We start from the raw sequence: 18,550 nt of genomic DNA, 5'->3' as shown, positions 1-18,550 counted from the left end.
TCTGGTCTTCCCCTATCACCCCCGGGACACAATCCTCTATCCTTGTGGCCAGTATCTGAGCCAACATTTTGGCGTCCACATTCAGTAGAGAAATTGGCCTGTATGACCCCCATTGCTCCGGATCCTTCTCCCATTTCAGGATCAATCAAATCGAGGCCTGCGACATTGTTGGGGGGAGGACTCCCTTCTCTCTTGCTTCATTAAATGTCCTCACCAGCAGTTGGCTCAATATCTCTGAAAACTTCTTATGGAATTCCACCAGGTAGCCGTCCGGCCCCGGGGCCTTGCCCGGCTGCATGCCCTCCAGCCCCTCAATTATTTCCTCAATTTCAACTGGGGCTCCCAGCCCTTCCACCAGATCCTCATCCACCCTCGGGAACCTCAACTGACCCCAAACTGCCTCATCCCCTTCACCCCCGCCGGGGGTTCCGACTCATATAATTTGCTGCAAAAGTCCTTAAACACCTCATTCACCCCCACTGGGTCTAGGACCGTATTCCCACCTCTACTCTTTACTCTTCCTATCTCCCACCTCCCTTTTTCTAAGCTGGTGCGCTAACATTCTGTTAGCTTTTTCCCCATACTCATAAATAGCCCCCCTTGCTTTCCTCAGCTGTTCCACCGCTTTCCCTATAGTCAACAGCCCAAACTCCGCCTGTAACCTCCGCCGCTCCTTCAGTAGCCCCGCGTCCGGGGCCTCCGAGTATTTCCTCTCCACCTGGAGTATCTCCTCAACTAACCTATCCCTCTCAGCCAGTTTCGCCTTTTCTCTGTGGGCCTGTATCGAGATTAATTCCCCTCTGATCACTGCCTTTAAAGCTTCCCAAACCGCTGCCGCAGGGATCCTCCCCTGTATCATTTGTTTCCAGGTAATTCTGGATGGACTTGTTCAGCCGCCCACAGATCGCTTTGTCCGCTAACAACCCCACATCCAGCCTCCATAGCGGGCGTTGTCCTCTCTCCAAACTAACCCATAGATCCACCCAGTGCGGGGCATGATCCGACACTGCAATTGCCGAGTACTCAGTATCCACCACCCCCGGTATTAGCGCCCTGCTCAGAACAAAAAAGTTGATGCGAGAGTATACCTTGTGGACATGGGAGAAAAAGGAACACTCCTTCGCCCTTGGATTTGCAAACATCCATGGGTCTACTCCCCCCATCTGTTCCATAAACCCCTTCAATTCCTTTGCCGCGGCTGGCACCCTCCCTGTCCTGGATTTTGACAGGTCCAATTCCGGATCAATGACTGTATTAAAACCTTCCCCCATAATCAAGTTATGTGACTCTAAGTCTGGGATCTTACCTAACACCCGCCTCATAAATCCCACATCGTCCCAATTCTAAGCATATACGTTCACGAGTACCACCCGCACCCCCTCCAGCTTCATACTCACCATAATGTACCTACCCCCCCTTGTCTGACACGATTCTCCCGGCCTCGAATGCCACTCGTTTATTGATCAAGATCGCTACCCCTCTGGTCTTTGAGTCCAGCCCTGAGTGGAATACATGGCCAACCCACTCCTTTCTCAATCTCGTCTGGTCTATAACCTTTAGGTGTGTCTCTTGTAACATTGCCACATTCGCCTTCAGTCCCCTGAAATGCGCAAACACGTGAGCCCTCTTGACCGGCCCATTCAACCCTCTAATGTTCCATGTAATCAGCCTGGTCAGGGGACTTCCTGCCAGCAACCCCCCCCCCCCCCCCGCAGCCGACTAGCCATCACACTTTTTAGGCCAGCCGCCAGCTCATGCCCCCGGCCTCCTCGAACCCCCCCTCGGGCATTCGCCATCCCCGACCTCCCATTTGTCTCTTATGAACAGTTCCTCCCCTGTCAGCAAAGCAGCTCCCCGCTCCCTCCCCCCGAGGTAACTGCTCTAGAAACCCAACCCCCCATCTCAAGCTCCAGCTGAACACCAGCTTGCCCCCCACTGTGCTACCGTGAGTCAGCTGACTAAGCTGACTTGATAGCTCCCACCCATAGCACCAAACAGTCTGTCCCCCCATTGCTCTCTCCCCTCTCCCCCCAATTGGACAAACATATTCAAAGCATCATATTCCCCAGTAAACAAACATCAGAAAAAAAAAGTGAAAAAACAACCACAGAAATCCCCCCCCCCCGCGAGAACCAGCTCCCAGTAAGACAAAGTTAACTTTAGCCATCGAAACAGCCCCTTATTACACATAACACTACTTACTCAAACCAGCACAGAAGTGATTTTCAACAAATCGCCACTACAGTACTCTCCAAGGATTCAGTGTCTTTAGTTCACCTCCAGACTTTTTCCCTTGATGAAAGTCCATATATCGTTCTGGTGTTTCAAAATAAAAATCCCGTTCCTCATGTGTGACCCACAGATAGGCCGGGTACAACATCCCGAACTTCACCCCCTTCTTAAAGAGGGCCGTTTTTGCCCGATTAAACCCAGCTCTTGGCCAAATCCGCACCCAGGTCTTGATAAATACGCTGCTCACAATTCTCCCGCTTGTTGCTCCGTTCTTTCTTGGCCCACCGCAGAACGTGTCCCTTGTCCAGGAATCGGTGCAAACATACCACCATCGCCCTTGGCGACTCGTTCGCTGGGGGCTTCTTCGCGAGCGCTCTGTGCGCCCAATCCACTTCCAGGGCCGAGTGAACGCCTCGCCCCCATCAACTTCTCCAGCATGTTCGTCACATAGGCCCTCGCAACCGATCCCTCACTGCCTTCAGGGAGGCTGACGATTCTCAGATTCTGTCTCCTGAACCTGTTCTCCAGGTCCTCCAGCTTCTCCTGCATTATTTTCTAGCGGTCATTCATCATCTCCACCTTGGTCTCCAGCACGATTATGTATTCCTTGTGCTCGGACACCTTTTTCTCCACCCCCTGGATCGCACGTCCGTGGATTTTTTGATTCTGCACCATCTGATCAATCAAAGGTCCAGCGTGTCAAAGAACAAAGAAAAATTACAGCACAGGAACAGGCCCTTCGGCCCTCCAAGCCTGTGCCGATCCAGGTCCTCTATCTAAAACTGTCGCCTATTTTCTAAGGATCTGTATCCCTCTGCTCCCTGCCTATTCATGTGTCTGTCTAGATACAGCTTAAATGACGCTATCGTGCCCGCCTCTACCACCTCCGCCGGCAATGCGTTCCAGGCACCCTCCACCCTCTGCGTAAAGAACTTTCCACGCATATCTCCCTTAAACTTTTCCCCTCTCACCTTGAACTCGTGACCCCTAGTAGTTGAGTCCCCCACTCTGGGAAAAGGCTTCTTGCTATCCACCCTGTCTATACCTCTCATGATTTTGTAGACCTCAATGAGGTCCCTCCTCAACCTCCGTCTTTGTAATGAAAATAATCCTAATCTACTCAACCTTTCTTCATAGCTAGCACCCTCCATACCAGGCAACATCCTGGTGAACCTCCTCTGCACCCTCTCCAAAGCATCCACATCCTTTTGGTAATGTGGCGACCAGAACTGTACGCAGTATTCCAAATGTGGCCGAACCAAAGTCTTATACAACTGTAACATGACCTGCCAACTCTTGTACTCAATACCCCTTCTGATGAAGGAAAGCATGTCATATGCCTTCTTGACCACTCTATCGACCTGCGCAGCCACATTCAGGGTACAATGGACCCGAATACCCAGATCTCTCTGTACATCAATTTTTCCAGGGCTTTTTCATTTACCGTATAGTTCGCTCTTGAATTGGATCTTCCAAAATGTATCACCTCGCATTTGCCCGGATTGAACTCCATCTGCCATTTCTCCGCCCAACTCTCCAATCTATCTATATTCTGTTGTATTCTCTGACAGTCCTTCGCTACTTGCTACTCCACCAATCTCAGTGTCATCTGGAAACTTGCTCATCAGACCACCTATACCTTCCTCCAGATCATTTATGTATATCACAAACAACAGTGGTCCCAGCACAGATCCCTGTGGAACACCACTGGTCACAGTTCTCCATTTTGAGAAACTCCCTTCAACTACTCCTCTCTGTCTCCTGTTGCCCAGCCAGTTCTTTATCCATCTAGCTAGTACACCCTGGACCCCATGAGACTTCACTTTCTCCATCAGCCTACCATGGGGAACCTTATCAAATGCTTTACTGTAGTCCATGTATATGACATCTACAACCCTTCCCTCATCAATTAACTTTGTCACTTCCTCAAAGAATTCTATTAAGTTGGTAAGACATGACCGTCCCTGCACAAAACCATGTTGCCTATCACTGATAAGCCCATTTTCTTCCAAATGGGAATAGATCCTATCCCTCAGTATCTTCTCTAACAGCTTCCCTACCACTGACGTCAGGCTCACCAGTCTATAATTACCTGGATTATCCCTGCTACCCTTCTTAAACAAGGGGACAACATTAGCAATTCTCCAGTACTTCAGTACCTTACCCGTGTTCAAGGATGCTGCAAAGATATCTGTTAAGGCCCCAGCTATTTCCTCTCTCACTTCCCTCAGTGACCTGGGATAGATCCCATCCGGACCTGGGGACCTGTCCACATTAATGCCCTTTAGAATACCCAACACATCCTCCCTCCTTATGCCGACTTAACCTAGAGTAATCAAACATCTATCCCTAACCTCAACATCCATCATGTGCCTCTCCTCGGCGAATACCGATGCAAAGTACTCATTAAGAATCTCACCCATTTTCTCTGACTCCACGCATAACTTTCCTCCTTTGTCCTTGAGTGGGCCAACCCTTTCTCTAGTTATCCTCTTGCTCCTTATATATGAATAAAAGGCTTTGGGATTTTCCTTAACCCTGTTTGCTAAAGATATTTCATGGCCCCTTTTAGCCCTCTTGATTCCTCGTTTCAGATTGGTCCTACATTCCCGATATTCTTCCAAAGCTTCGTCTGTCTTCAGTTGCCTAGACCTTATGTATGCTTCCTTTTTCCTCTTAGCTAGTCTCACAATTTCACCTGTCATCCATGGTTCCCTAATCTTGCCATTTCTATCCCTCATTTTCACAGGGACATGTCTGTCCTGCACTCTAATCAACCTCTCTTTAAAAGCCTCCCACATATCAAATGTGGATTTACCTTCAAACAGCTGCTCCCAATCCACATTCCCCAGCTCCTGCCGAATTTTGGTATAGTTGGCCTTCCCCAATTTAGCATTCTTCCTTTCGGACCACTCTCATCTTTGTCAATGAATATTCTAAAACTTACGGAATTGTGATCACTATTCCCAAAGTAATCCCCGATTCAAACTTCAACCACCTGGACGGGATCATTCCCCAATACCAGGTCCAGTATGGCCCCTTCCGAGTTGGACTATTTACATACTGCTCGAGAAAACCCTCCTGGATGCTCCTTACAAATTCTGCTCCATCTAGACCTCGACACTGTGTATCCCAGTCAATGTTGGGAAAATTAGAATCTCCTATCACCACCACCCTGTTGCTCCTACATATTTCCATAATCTGTTTACATATTTGTACCTCTATCTCACGCTTGCTTTTGGGAGGTCTGTAGTACAGCCCCAACATTGTTACCGCACCCTTCCTATTTCTGAGCTCTGTCCATATCACCTCACTGCTCGAGTCCTCCATAGTGCTCTCCTTCAGCACAGCTGTGATATCCTCTCTGACCAGTAATGCAACTCCTCCACCCCTTTTACCTCCCTTTCTATCCCACCTGAAGCATCGATATCCTGGGATATTTAGTTGCCAATCATTCCCTTCCCTCAATCAAGTCTCAGTAATAGCAATAACATCATACTCCCAGGTACTAATCCAAGCCCTAAGTTCACCTGCCTTACCTACTACACTTCTTGCATTAAAACAAATGCACGTCAGACCACCAGTCCCTTTGCGTTCATCATCTGCTCCCTGCCTACCTTTCCCCTTAGTCACGCTGACTTCATGATCTAGTTCCTTACAGGCTTTAGTTACTACCTCCTTACTGTCCACTAACCTCCTCATTTGGTTCCCATCCCCCTACTACATTAGTTTAAACCCTCCCCAACAGCGTTAACAAAAGCACCCCCAAGGACATTGGTTCCAGTCCAAGGTGTAGACCGTCCAATTTGTAGTAGTCCCACCTCCCCCAGAACCGGTCCCAATGTCCCAAAAATCTGAATCCCTCCCTCCTGCACCATCTCTCAAGCCACGCATTCATCCTGCCTATTCTTTCATTTCTACTCTGACTACCACGTGGCACTGGTAGGAATCCTGAGATTACTACCTCTGACATTTTTTAACTTGGCTCCTAACTCCCTAAATTCTGCTTGTAGGACCTCATCCCGTTTTTTACCTATATCGTTGGTGCCTAGATGCACCACGACAACTGGCTGTTCACCCTCCCCCTTCAGAATCTTCTGCAGCCGATCGGAGACATCCCTGACCCGTGACCTGGGAGGCAACATACCATTCGGGAGTCTCGTTTTCGACCATAGAACCGGCCATCTACTCCCCTTACAATTGAATCAACTATGACTATAGCCCTACCACTTTTTTTCCCGCCCTTCTGTACAGCAGAGCCAGCCACGGTGTCATGAACCTGGCTACTGCTGCCTTCCCCTGGTGAGCCATCTCCCCCAACAGTATCCAAAGCGGTATACCTGTTTTGGAGGGAGATGACTGCACTGGACACCTGCACTGCCTTCCTGCTTATTCTCTGCCTTTTGATCATCCATTCCCTTTCTCCCTCAGCAATCCTAATCTGTGGTGTGGCCAATTCGCTAAACGTGCTATCCACGACCTCCTCAGCATCGCGGATGCTCCAAAGTGAGTCCATCCATAGCCATCATGTGTTCTAACAAGAGCTGCAGCTGGACACTTCCTGCACATGAAGGAGCCAGGGACATCAGCCATGTCCCTGAGTTCCCACATTGAGCAGGAGGAGCATAACACGGGTCTGAGATCTCCTGCCATTTTTAATCTTAAACTTAACTTAACCCAACGATAATATCAAATAATAGATAAATGAAAAAAGAAAAAAAAAAGAAAAATTGTTACGAATCACACGATAAAAAAAAATAGAAATAGAAAAACCTTACCTTATCAACACACCTCAGGGAAAAGAAAAACTACTTACCAGTCACCAGCCAATCACTTACCTGCTGGCTGTGACTGCACGGTTCAACTTTTTTCTACTTCTACCTGCGAGTCTCCCTCTTGATCTTTACTCGGCCGGGATCCTTAGTGATTGTTTTTTTTTGGTTAGAGGAGGAGGTAGGGAGGGAAACACTGAAGAAGTGTTTGGGGTTTAACTGTCACTTGACAACAGCTCCTCCACAAACCACCTTCTGGATACAGTGACCGCAACGCACTGATGCAAATTTTCCCCGCAACAGCCAAACAACGGCTCTGCTCTTCATAAAACTTCACCGGCTGCTCCGTCGACCACTGTGCCATCTCCTCGCAGCCCTGCCTCTCCGCCATGCTTTCCCGCGTTGCCAGCTCTGCTCGCGTCTTCCTTGTAGGACTTTGTCTTCTCACACGGCCACTTCTGCTCCAATTCTCCATACACTGGAAGGAGATTTCTCCTCACTGTCTCACTCTTCACCGATTTATCCAATGCAATCCAGAAAAAAACGGGAGAAAAAGGTCCAAACGTCCATCACAGGCGGGAGCCATCAAATGTGCGACCTACTCCTCCATGGCCGCCACGGAAGACCGTGCCAATTTTATTATGGCCAATTCACCTAACCTGCACATCTTTGGACTGTAGGTGGCAACCCACGGGGAGAAAGTGAAAACTCCACAAAGACACTTACTTAAGGCCAGAATTGAACCCAGATCCCTGGTGCTGTGAAGCCGCAGTGCTAACCACTGCGTCACCGCAGTGCTAACCACTGCGTCACCGTGTCGAGGGACAACCAGTGATGACAAATGGGAGTGGTTATGTTAACTGGTCAGTTGATCAGATGCTTCTCAGCTCATGAAAAGGCGACTCTTTCAGCAGTTGTGTTGAGATTGTCATTAGGAAAGTGGCCACACCCTCTTGCATAAAAGCTGGTATCTTACCCAGTTTCCTGTTTTGTGAGACACACTGCTGAATTATTTCTGATTATTAGCTGGCAGAACAACAGGCATCAGTCCAAAATAACGGTAACAGCAGCTGTGAGCTGCTGCAGTTTCGGTGCAGTGGTTTGTGAGAGAGACTTATGAGGTTTCTCGTTATTGGATATTTTGTTGGCACCTTTTTTTTATATTACAGGAGAGCAACTAACAGGAACTGAGCTGGCCATTTGCTCCCAAGGTAGAAACACTTGGAAATTCCAGGAATTGACAGTATTATACAAACATAGATACAAAAAATGTTATCGGACTGCGAAAGCAAGATGGTGGATGGGCTGGGGTGGAATATGGGGGAATTAGCTGGAGGAATGGAGTGGGTGTAGGGAATTGGTATGGGGTCAGCACCCTTGGACAAAAGAGTGGGGTATTGTTTAAAATTCTCCCCAAACTTTTTTCATAGTGTTTGCGCTTTATTCTGTTGTGTTGATGATGAGGGCAGCTAGCTCAAGTTGGTCACGAGTTGGTGAAGGCGTCAGGGTTTTATTTGATGATCTGCCCTTACAGGGGATCAACTCACTAACGATAAAGAATCTGAATTCTTTCCAGAAGATGCTGGGGTCCAATATTGTGGTGAGGTTAGATTGCTCACCTACGAGACCACAAGTTTCTTGTCTGAGCCCCCCCCCCACCATTACAGAAACTATTCATCAGTGAGGACAGATTTTACAGTTTACCCTGTGTTCACACGAAGGAATTGCTTCACCGGACAGATTGGAGGATACACATAATTCCAGGAATGGTGTTAGAATAGCTGGAGGTTGAGAGGGCGGCACGGTGGCGCAGTGGTTAGCATTGTTGCCTCCCAGCGCGTTCGTTTCCGGCCCTGGGTCACTGTCCGTGCGGAGTTTGCACATTCTCCCCATGTCTGCGTGGGTCTCACCCCCAAAACATAAGGGGCTGGTTTAGCACACTGGGCTAAATAGCTGGCTTGTAATGCAGAGCAAGGCAGCAGCGTGGGTTCAATTCCCATACCAGCCTCCCTGAACAGGCGCCGGAATATGGCGACTATGGGCTTTTCACAGTAACTTCATTGACGCCTACTTGTGACAATAAGTGATTATTATTATGTGCAGGGTAGGTGGATTGGCCATGTCACCAGCCCCTTAATTGTAAAAAAAAATAATTAAATAACTGGAATAGTTAATTGACTCTCTGTTTCTCAGTCCTCTCACAACATAACAAATGAGATGGTGATGTGCAGTCCCTGATTGAAGAGTGGAAAGCAAAGGAAATCATGCTCATGAGTGGGTAATCCTGAAGGGTGAATTTAATGAAAACACCTGCAAGCACCACCCCCCTCCCCCTGTCACACATCGTCTTCGTGCACCGTTCTTTGGCTATCGCCGGATCAAGATCCTGAAGTCCCCTCTAACAGCACGGTGGGTATACCTACCTCACATTGGACTTCAGTGCCACCATCGCCTTCCCAAGAAGGCTAGACATGGGCAATAAATGCCAACCTTGCCAGTAACACCCACATCCTGAGAATAAATAAACTAGGAGCTGTTTTGGGGGCCTCTTTAGCTCTTTTTAAAAATAAATTTAGAGTACCAAATTCGTTTTTTCCAATTAAGGGGCAATTTAGCGTGGCCAATCCACTGAGCCAGCACATCTTTGGGTTGTGGGGGAGAAACCCACGCAAACATGGGGAGAATGTGCAAACTCCACACGGACAGTGACCCAGAGCCGGGATTCGAACTTGGGACTTCGGCGCTGTGACTCTTTAGCTCTTTTGACTGGACAGCCGGTTTGGGCTGAAGAGCCAGCCAACTGCGTGGGTTCAATCCCTGTACTGGTTGAGGTTATTCACAAAGGCCCCACCCAGCCTTCTCAACTTTGCTCCTCGCCTGACGTGTGGTGATCCTTAGGTTAAATCACCTTGATCTCGGACAATGGTGACTTTACAAACAAGGGAGCTTTGGAGAAAAGAGTCAAACAGAAAATCATATACTTCCCTGTTACTTTGCTGCAACTTGGAGTGAAAATAATGGCAGTGTGACTGTAATCATGGGGCACAGCTTCGGCTCTGTACCGCTGGTTTCTTAGGGCAGCACAGTGGCACAGTGGTGGTACTGCTTCCACACAGACCCAGAGTCCCAGGTTCAGTTCCGGCCTCGGGTGACTGTGTGGAGTTTGCACTTTCAACCCACGTCTGCGTGGGTTTCCTCCGGGTGCTCCGGCTTCCTCCCACTGTCCAAAGTAGTACAGGTCAGGTGGATTAGCTGTGCAAAATTGTCCTTAGTGTCCAAAAGGTTAGGTGGGGTTACTGGGATAGGGTGAAGGTGTGGGGGTGCTCTTTCCAAGGGCTGGTGCAGGCTCGATGGGCCAAATGGCCTCCTTCTGCAGTGTAAATTCTATGATTCTATGGTGGAGCTTTGCCTTTTTTCTAATGTAAACACACGCGTGCTACAACTGAAAATTACTTTCATTTATTTTTACTTCAAATGCAATCACATCTGACCTGGTCCAGCCAACGCCCAAAGCAAAAGAGTGAGGGTGAGTGGCAAGAAGATTGAGTAAGGAGACATTGATAATGGCTGGCTTAAAGGGAAGCAGCGCACTGTGTCTTCCTCTTCCTGTCTCATGAGAGAATTTGATTACTGAACCTGAAGCTGAGTCATCCTGTTCAAAGAAAACATACTGAAGCGCGTCAGAAGATCCTTCAATTGACTCTGTCTCCACATCCCCCACCCCGCAGTCCTCCCCACCCTGGGTAACTGTACCCTCAGTGCTGTCTCACTTTGCACACAGGAATGTTTGTGCACATTGTTTCTGTTTCATCACTTTTGTCATGCGGTGTAAACACTCCTCCCTGTGGGCAACGGTTACGAGGTTTTCAGTCTAACCATGATATTCCACTCTGCTGTTTGACCTTGCTCGTCGTGGCTTTTCAGGTTAGGTGGCTTGTGGGAAAGGGCTGGTAAACCACTCCCACAGCTAATGCAACCACCTCTTCTTTAGTTTACTGTTACTGTAAATCTTTATGAACACCGGCTGTGCCTCAGCTGGAGCATTTCACCCAATTCTGGGCACCACTCTTTAGGGAGGATGTGAAGCCTTTTAGAGAGAGCCCGAAAAAGATATCCAAGAATGGTTCCAGGGTTGAGCTACCACGGTTATGCGGCTTGGAGAGTCTAGGGCTGGTCCCCTTCGAGGAGAGAGAAAGGAAATTTGGTCAAGGCGTTAAGAATCATGAGGAGTCTGGATAGAGTCGGTAGGGAGAAACTGTTGCTGTTGGCGGAAGGATCAAGAACCTGAGGCCACAGACTTGAGGTGAACGGGAAAAGAACCAAAAGCAACAGGAGGAAAATCTTTTACAGAGCAAGATCTGAAATGCACTGCCTGAGCATGCGGAGGAGGCAGATTCAATTGTGGCTTTCAAAACAATTCAACAAGCACCTGAAGAGAAAACAATTTCAACGCAAGGAGGAAAAGATGGGAGAGTGGAACTAGGTACAGGGAGATCTACAACAAGAGACCTTTGGAAATTTTACTCTCAGAATAAAAGTACTCTCTTGATACAGTGGGAGACAGCTCCCCCAATGGTGGAGTATGGATGGGCTTTCTCCAGATACTTGAACACAAATCTCAGCTGATGTTCCAGTGCAGCAGAGTGTTACAGTGTCAAACATGGATGGGATTCATCGTATTTTTTCTCCTCCTCCTTCCCAGAGCCCTCAAAATGTTCCTTTCAAGTATTCCTCTGATTCCCTTTTAAATATTATTATTGAGTCTGCTTTCACCTCCCTTTCGGGCGGTCCACTCCAGACCATAACTTGCTAAATTAAGAACAATTCTCCTCCGGTTAGCCTCTTGTTTGTTTCCTCCCTCATTCCCATTTCTCCCCCTCATTCCCACCATCGACCTCAATCTCTGTCAGGTTTGCTGAGCACACAGCTCCAACAATGAGGGGGACATGAATTGGTGGGAGTTGAGCAGGGACAAGCCGATTAATTGCTTAAAGAAGCAAATAGTGCAGATACTGGAATCTGAAATAAGAACAGAGGATGGTAGAAAATCTCAAAGTCTGGCAGCATCCGCATGGAGAGAGAAACAGAGTTAACGTTTTGATGAAGAGCCAAATGGACTTGAAACGTTAACTCTGCTTTCTCTCCTCCTAGGTGTTGCTAAACCTACTGAGTTTTTCCAGCGTCCTGTTCTCTTTTATTAAGATGCAGTGAGTGGTTGGGATCCGGGACCTGTTGCCGGAGATCTTTGTGGGTGCAGGGCCAATCGAGGGCGAATTGTATTATTTGAAAAAGAAGACTGCGCAGGGCCAAGGGGAGAAGGCTGGGGAGTGGCATTAGGTGAATTGCCCCTTCGGAGAGATAGTGCCGTTATGACATGCTGAATGGCCTCCTCCTATTCTGTGACAGATTTCAATAATACGGACGAGGCCTTTGTTCCCTCACATACAGAAGGTTGAAGGACTATCTGAGATGGTTAAAGGATTTGACAGGAGAAATCGAGAGGCAGTTTCTTTCGGTGGGGGCGGATGATTTAAAAAGGCATAACCTTAGAATTTGAGCTAGACCTGGGCAGCACGGTAGCACAGTGGTTAGCACTGCTGCCTCACGGCACCAAGGACCCGAGTTCGATCCCGGCCCCGGGTCACTGTCCGTGGGAGGTTTGCACATTCTCCCCGTGTCTGCGTTGTTCTTACCCCCACCATCCAAAGATGTGCAGGGTTGGTGGATTGGCCACGCTAAATTGCCCCTTAATTGGAATCAAAAGAATTGGGAAATTAGAGCTAGAACCATTCAGGGTGATGTCCCTGAAGCACTTCTTCAAACCTCTTCCCAAAAATTGACTGGGAGGTCAATTGAAAATGTTAAAACTGAGAGTGATAGGTTTTCAAAGAACGAACAAAGAACAAAGAAATGTACAGCACAGGAACAGGCCCTTCGGCCCTCCAAGCCCGTGCCGACCATGCTGCCCAACTAAACTACAATCTTCTACACTTCCTGGGTCCGTATCCCTCTATTCCCATCCTATTCATGTATTTGTCAAGATGCCCCTTAAATGTCACTATCGTCCCTGCTTCCTCCACCTCCTCCGGTAGCGGGTTCCAGGCACCCACTTCCCTCTGCGAGTTCCAGGCACCCACTACCCTCTGCATAAAAAACTTGCCTCGTACATCTACTCTAAACCTTGCCCCTCTCACCTTAAACCTATGCCCCTAGTAATTGACCCCTCTACCCAGGGGAAAAGCCTCTGACTATCCACTCTGTCTATGCCCCTCATAATTTTGTAGACCTCTATCAGGTCGCCCCTGAACCTCCTTCGTTCCAGTGAGAACAAACCAAATTTATTCAACCGCTCCTCATAGCTAATGCCCTCCATACCAGGCAACATTCTGGTAAATTTCTTCTGCACCCTCTCTAAAGCCTCCACATCCTTCTGGTAGTGTGGCGACCAGAATTGAACACTATACTCCAAGTGTGGCCTAACTAAGGTTCTATACAGCTGCAACATGACTTGCCAATTCTTATACTCAATGCCCCGGCCAATGAAGGCAAGCATGCCGTATGCCTTCTTGACTACCTTCTCCACCTGTGTTGCCCCTTTCAGTGACCTGTGGACCTGTACTCCTAGATCTCTTTGACTTTCAATACTCTTGAGGGTTCTACCATTCACTGTATATTCCCTACCTGCATTAGACCTTCCAAAATGCATTACCTCACATTTGTCCGGATTAAACGCCATCTGCCATCTCTCCGCCCAAGTCTCCAAATAATCTAAATCCTGCTGTATCCTCTGACAGTCCTCATCGCTATCCGCAATTCCACCAACCTTTGTGTCATCTGCAAACTTACTAATCAGACCAGTTACGTTTTCCTCCAAATCATTTATATATGCTACAAACAGCAAAGGTCGCAGCACTGATCCTTGTGGAACACCACTGGTCACAGCCCTCCAATTAGAAAAGCATCCTTCCATTGCTATTCTCTGCCTTCTATGATCTAGCCAGTTCTGTATCCACCTTGCCAGCTCACCCCTGATCCCGTGTGACTTCACCTTTTGTACTAGTCTACCATGAGGGATATTGTCAAAGGCCTTACTGAAGTCCATATAGACAACATCCACTGCCCTACCTGCATCAATCATCTTAGTGACCTCCTCGAAAAACTCTATCAAGTTAGTGAGACACGACCTCCCCTTCACAAAACCATGCTGCCTCTCACTAATACGTCCATTTGCTTCCAAATGGGAGTAGATCCTGTCTCGAAGAATTCTCTCCAGTAATTTCCCTACCACTGAAATAAGGCTCACCGGCCTGTAGTTCCCTGGATTATCCTTGCTACCCTTCTTAAACAGAGGAACAACATTGGCTATTCTCCAGTCCTCCGGGACATCACCTGAAGACAGTGTGGATCCAAAGGTTTCTGTCAAGGCCTCAGCAATTTCCTCTCCAGCCTCCTTCACTATTCTGGGGTAGATCCCATCAGGCCCTGGGTATTAAATACCTTAATTTTTTTAAGACACCCAACACCTCGTCTTTTTGGATCTCAATGTGACCCAGGCTATCTACACACCCTTCTCCAGACTCAACATCTACCAATTTCTTCTCTTTGGTGAATACTGATGCAAAGTATTCATTTAGTACCTCACCCATTTCCCCTGGCTCCACACATAGATTCCCTTGCCTATCCTTCAGTGGGCCAACCCTTTCCCTGGCTACCCTCTTGCTTTTTATGTACGTGTAAAAAGCCTTGGGATTTTCCTTAACCCTATTTGCCAATGACTTTTCATGACCCCTTCTAGCCCTCCTGACTCCTTGCTTAAGTTCCTTCCTACTTTCCTTATATTCCACACAGGCTTTGTCTGTTCCCAGCCTTTTAGCCCTGACAAATGCCTCCTTTTTCTTTTTGACGAGGCCTACAATATCTCTCGTTATCCAAGGTGCCCGAAAATTGCCGTATTTATCCTTCTTCCTCACAGGAACATGCCGGTCCTGAATTCCTTTCAACTGACACTTGAAAGCCTCCCACATGTCAGATGTTGATTTGCCCTCAAACATCCGCCCCCAATATCATGTTACCATTTTTGTTGATTTGTAAGGGAAAAAATTGGGCTTGAAAACTTTAATAAAATATATATTTTTTAAAAACATCCGCCCCCAATCTATGTTCTTCAGTTCCCGCCTAATATTGTTAAAATTAGCCTTCCCCCAATTTAGCACATTCATCCTAGGACCACTCTTATCCTTGTCCACCAGCACTTTAAAACTTACTGAATTGTGGTCACTGTTCCCAAAATGCTCTCCTACTGAAACATCTACCACCTGGCCGGGCTCATTCCCCAATACCAGGTCCAGTACCGCCCCTTCCCTAGTTGGACTGTCTACATATTGTTTTAAAAAGCCCTCCTGGATGCTCCTTACAAACTCCGCCCCATCTAAGCCCCTGGCACTAAGTGAGTCCCAGTCAATATTGGGGAAGTTGAAGTCTCCCATCACCACAACCCTGTTGTTTTTACTCTTTTCCAAAATCTGTCTACCTATCTGCTCCTCTATCTCCCGCTGGCTGTTGGGAGGTCTGTAGTAAACCCCCAACATTGTGACTGCACCCTTCTTATTCCTGATCTCTACCCATATAGCCTCACTGCCCTCTGAGGTGTCCTCCCGCAGTACAGCTGTGATATTCTCCCTAACCAGTAGCGCAACTCCGCCACCCCTTTTACATCCCCCTCTATCTCGCCTGAAACATCTAAATCCTGGACCGTTTAGCTGCCAATCCTGCCCTTCCCTCAACCAGGTCTCTGTAATGGCAACAACATCATAGTTCCAAGTACTAATCCAAGCTCTAAGTTCATCTGCCTTACCCATAATACTCCTTGCATTAAAACATATGCACTTCAGGCCACCAGACCCGCTGTGTTCAGCAACTTCTCCCTGTCTGCTTGCCTCAGAGCCACACTGTCCCTATTCCCTAGTTCTCCCTCAATGCTCTCACCTTCTGACCTATTGCTCCTGTGCCCACCCCCCTGCCATACTAGTTTAAACCCTCCCGTGTGACACTAGCAAACCTCGCGGCCAGGATATTTATGCCTCTCCAGTTTAGATGCAACCCGTCCTTCTTATTACCCGTCCTTTCATTAAGAAATAATATTTAGCGATACAGAGCAAACGCTGGTAGGTGAGAGAGTTTAGTGGTCAACCAGGATCTAATTAAATGACCGAACATGCTCAGGGAATGAACAGCCTCCTTATGTTCCAATGTTCTCATTATCTCTTTTAAAAAATATTTTATTGAAGCATTTGTAATTTCCACAATTAAACATATTGACATTTCGAAAACAACCGCGCGGGCCGATGCACAAAATACCCCCTAAAATAATACACAATAAACCACGTACCCCACTTCTCCTGCCCTATCCCCAATTACCCGTATTCTAAATTCCCCTGTCCTTATTTAACATTACCATGCCTCCTATTTTCCTCCCCCCCCCCCTCCCTTTTCCCTTTCTCCCCCCTTACTGCTGACGTTCAGTTTTTGTTAAAGAAATCGATGAACGGCCGCCAACTCCGGCCGAATCCTGTATTGATCCTCTTAAAGCAAACTTAATTTTCTCCAGACTGAGAAACTCTACCATATCGCCGACCCACACCTGATTTTGGGGGCTCCGAGTCCCCCCATCGCAGCAAGATCCGTCTCCGGGTCACCAGGGAGGAGAAATGTTCGGATTATCGCCATCTAAATTCCAAGCTTGAATGTTCGAGGCACATCGTTTAAAAAAATATATATATCAAAGGTCTGAAATTGAATCAATAATTTACTTCTGGTCTGCTGTACTGTGTCCTACCAACAGATGGTGATATTGTGCAGGACAAAAAGTGTGTATTTGATTTAATGAATTGATCACAAAAGGGATTAATTGATTCTCACTGCGGAGTCGTACTGCACCAGAGAATTTGACCGCAATTCACGCAAGCCTAACTGCCTGTTAAAATAGTGAGCAAGAAATTAGGAGCCATAAGTCAGATACACTGCACTTCTCACTCAATTCTCCCAGTTGCCCTTAAAACAAACCTTAAGCTTAATAGGAGCCAAAACATTGCTCAAGTAGAATGGAAATGGGGGTGGGTGGGTGTTGTAGACAATAGTATAGTGCTAAAGTCACTGGACTAGTAATCCAGTGGCCGATTCTAAAGCTCTGGCAACTGGTGGAACTTAAACACAACTGATAACTCTGGAATTGAAAACTAGTCACAGTAATGGCGACCCTGGTGACCATAAAACTATAATTGATTGTTGTAAAAGCCCATCTGGTTCACTAATCTTCTTTCGGGAAGGAAATCTGCTGTCCTTACACCTACATGTGACTCCATACCCACAGCAATGTAGTTTCCTCATACCCATCCCTAATTGCCCTTTAGGGAAGTTAACAAAAGAATAAGAAATGTTATGCAGTTGTGGGCGATATTGATGTTAGTGAGTAAAAGGCCTTCACTCTCCATCTATCTTAGGCGATACCTGCTCCTGGGTTTCATTTTAAAGGATAGAAGTGCAAAATAAATTGTAAGACTTTCCAGCATTGCTGTTCCTCAACTTGGAGAACACGAAGATCCAGCCGGGAGAAACCATCAGAAAACTTTGCCTCTTGACTTCCCAGCCCTGACACCACCCTGCCTATCTCACATGGTTGCCTCTAGTGCTGAATTTGGTGCTTTTTGAGTGCTATAGTAAGAGTTTGGTGACCGAGGGAGTATAAGGCTTCATTTTTATCTAAAGTTTAGTCTTTCTTTTATTTAGTTAATTAACTTAAAAGTTGCTGTTTGGTTTAGAAGAAGGTGAATTTTCAGTAAGCTTTAAACAGGCTTCTACTTGTAAGCACTTGCAGCTGGAGCTTGTTAATTAGTTAATTGGATTAGGCCAGTTTTTCAGAGGCTAGATTCACAGTATAAAAGTGATCCCCTACAGTGCAGACTTTGTTTGCACTGAGTGCTGAATTTGGTGTTTTTTGAGTGCTATAGTAAGAGTTTGGTGACCGAGGGAGTGCTGAATTTGGTGCTTTTTGAGTGCTATAGTAAGAGTTTGGTGACCGAGGGAGTGCTGAATTTGGTGCTTTTTGAGTGCTATAGTAAGAGTTTGGTGACCGAGGGAGTTAGGTGAGGAGGGAGTAAGGTGCTCCTTTCATTTTGTTTCCGACATTTCCGCAAAGAGTGCGAAGAGAGCCAGGAGTTTACAGAAAGTGTAGCTGACTGGGAGCAGAGTCGGAGGGCGGAGATCTAGTTAGTCCACAGGGCAGCTATATTCTGTCAGGTAAGAAGGGATGGAGGCTAGGCCAGTTGCATGCTCCTCCTGTAGGATGTGGGTGGTGAGGGATACCACCGGTGTCCCTGCTGACTATACCTGCGGGAAGTGCACCCAACTTCAGCTCCTCAAAGACCGTGTTAGGGAACTGGAGCTGAAGCTGGATGAACTTCGGATCATCCGGGAGCAGAGGGGGTGATTGAGAAGAGTTACAAGGAGGTAACCACACCCAAAGTACAGGACAAGAATAGCTGGGTTAC

The sequence above is a fragment of the Scyliorhinus torazame genome, chromosome 14 (genome assembly GCF_047496885.1).
Source record: "Scyliorhinus torazame isolate Kashiwa2021f chromosome 14, sScyTor2.1, whole genome shotgun sequence".
Taxonomy (NCBI): domain Eukaryota; kingdom Metazoa; phylum Chordata; class Chondrichthyes; order Carcharhiniformes; family Scyliorhinidae; genus Scyliorhinus; species Scyliorhinus torazame.
This window is presented reverse-complemented; position numbering follows the sequence as displayed.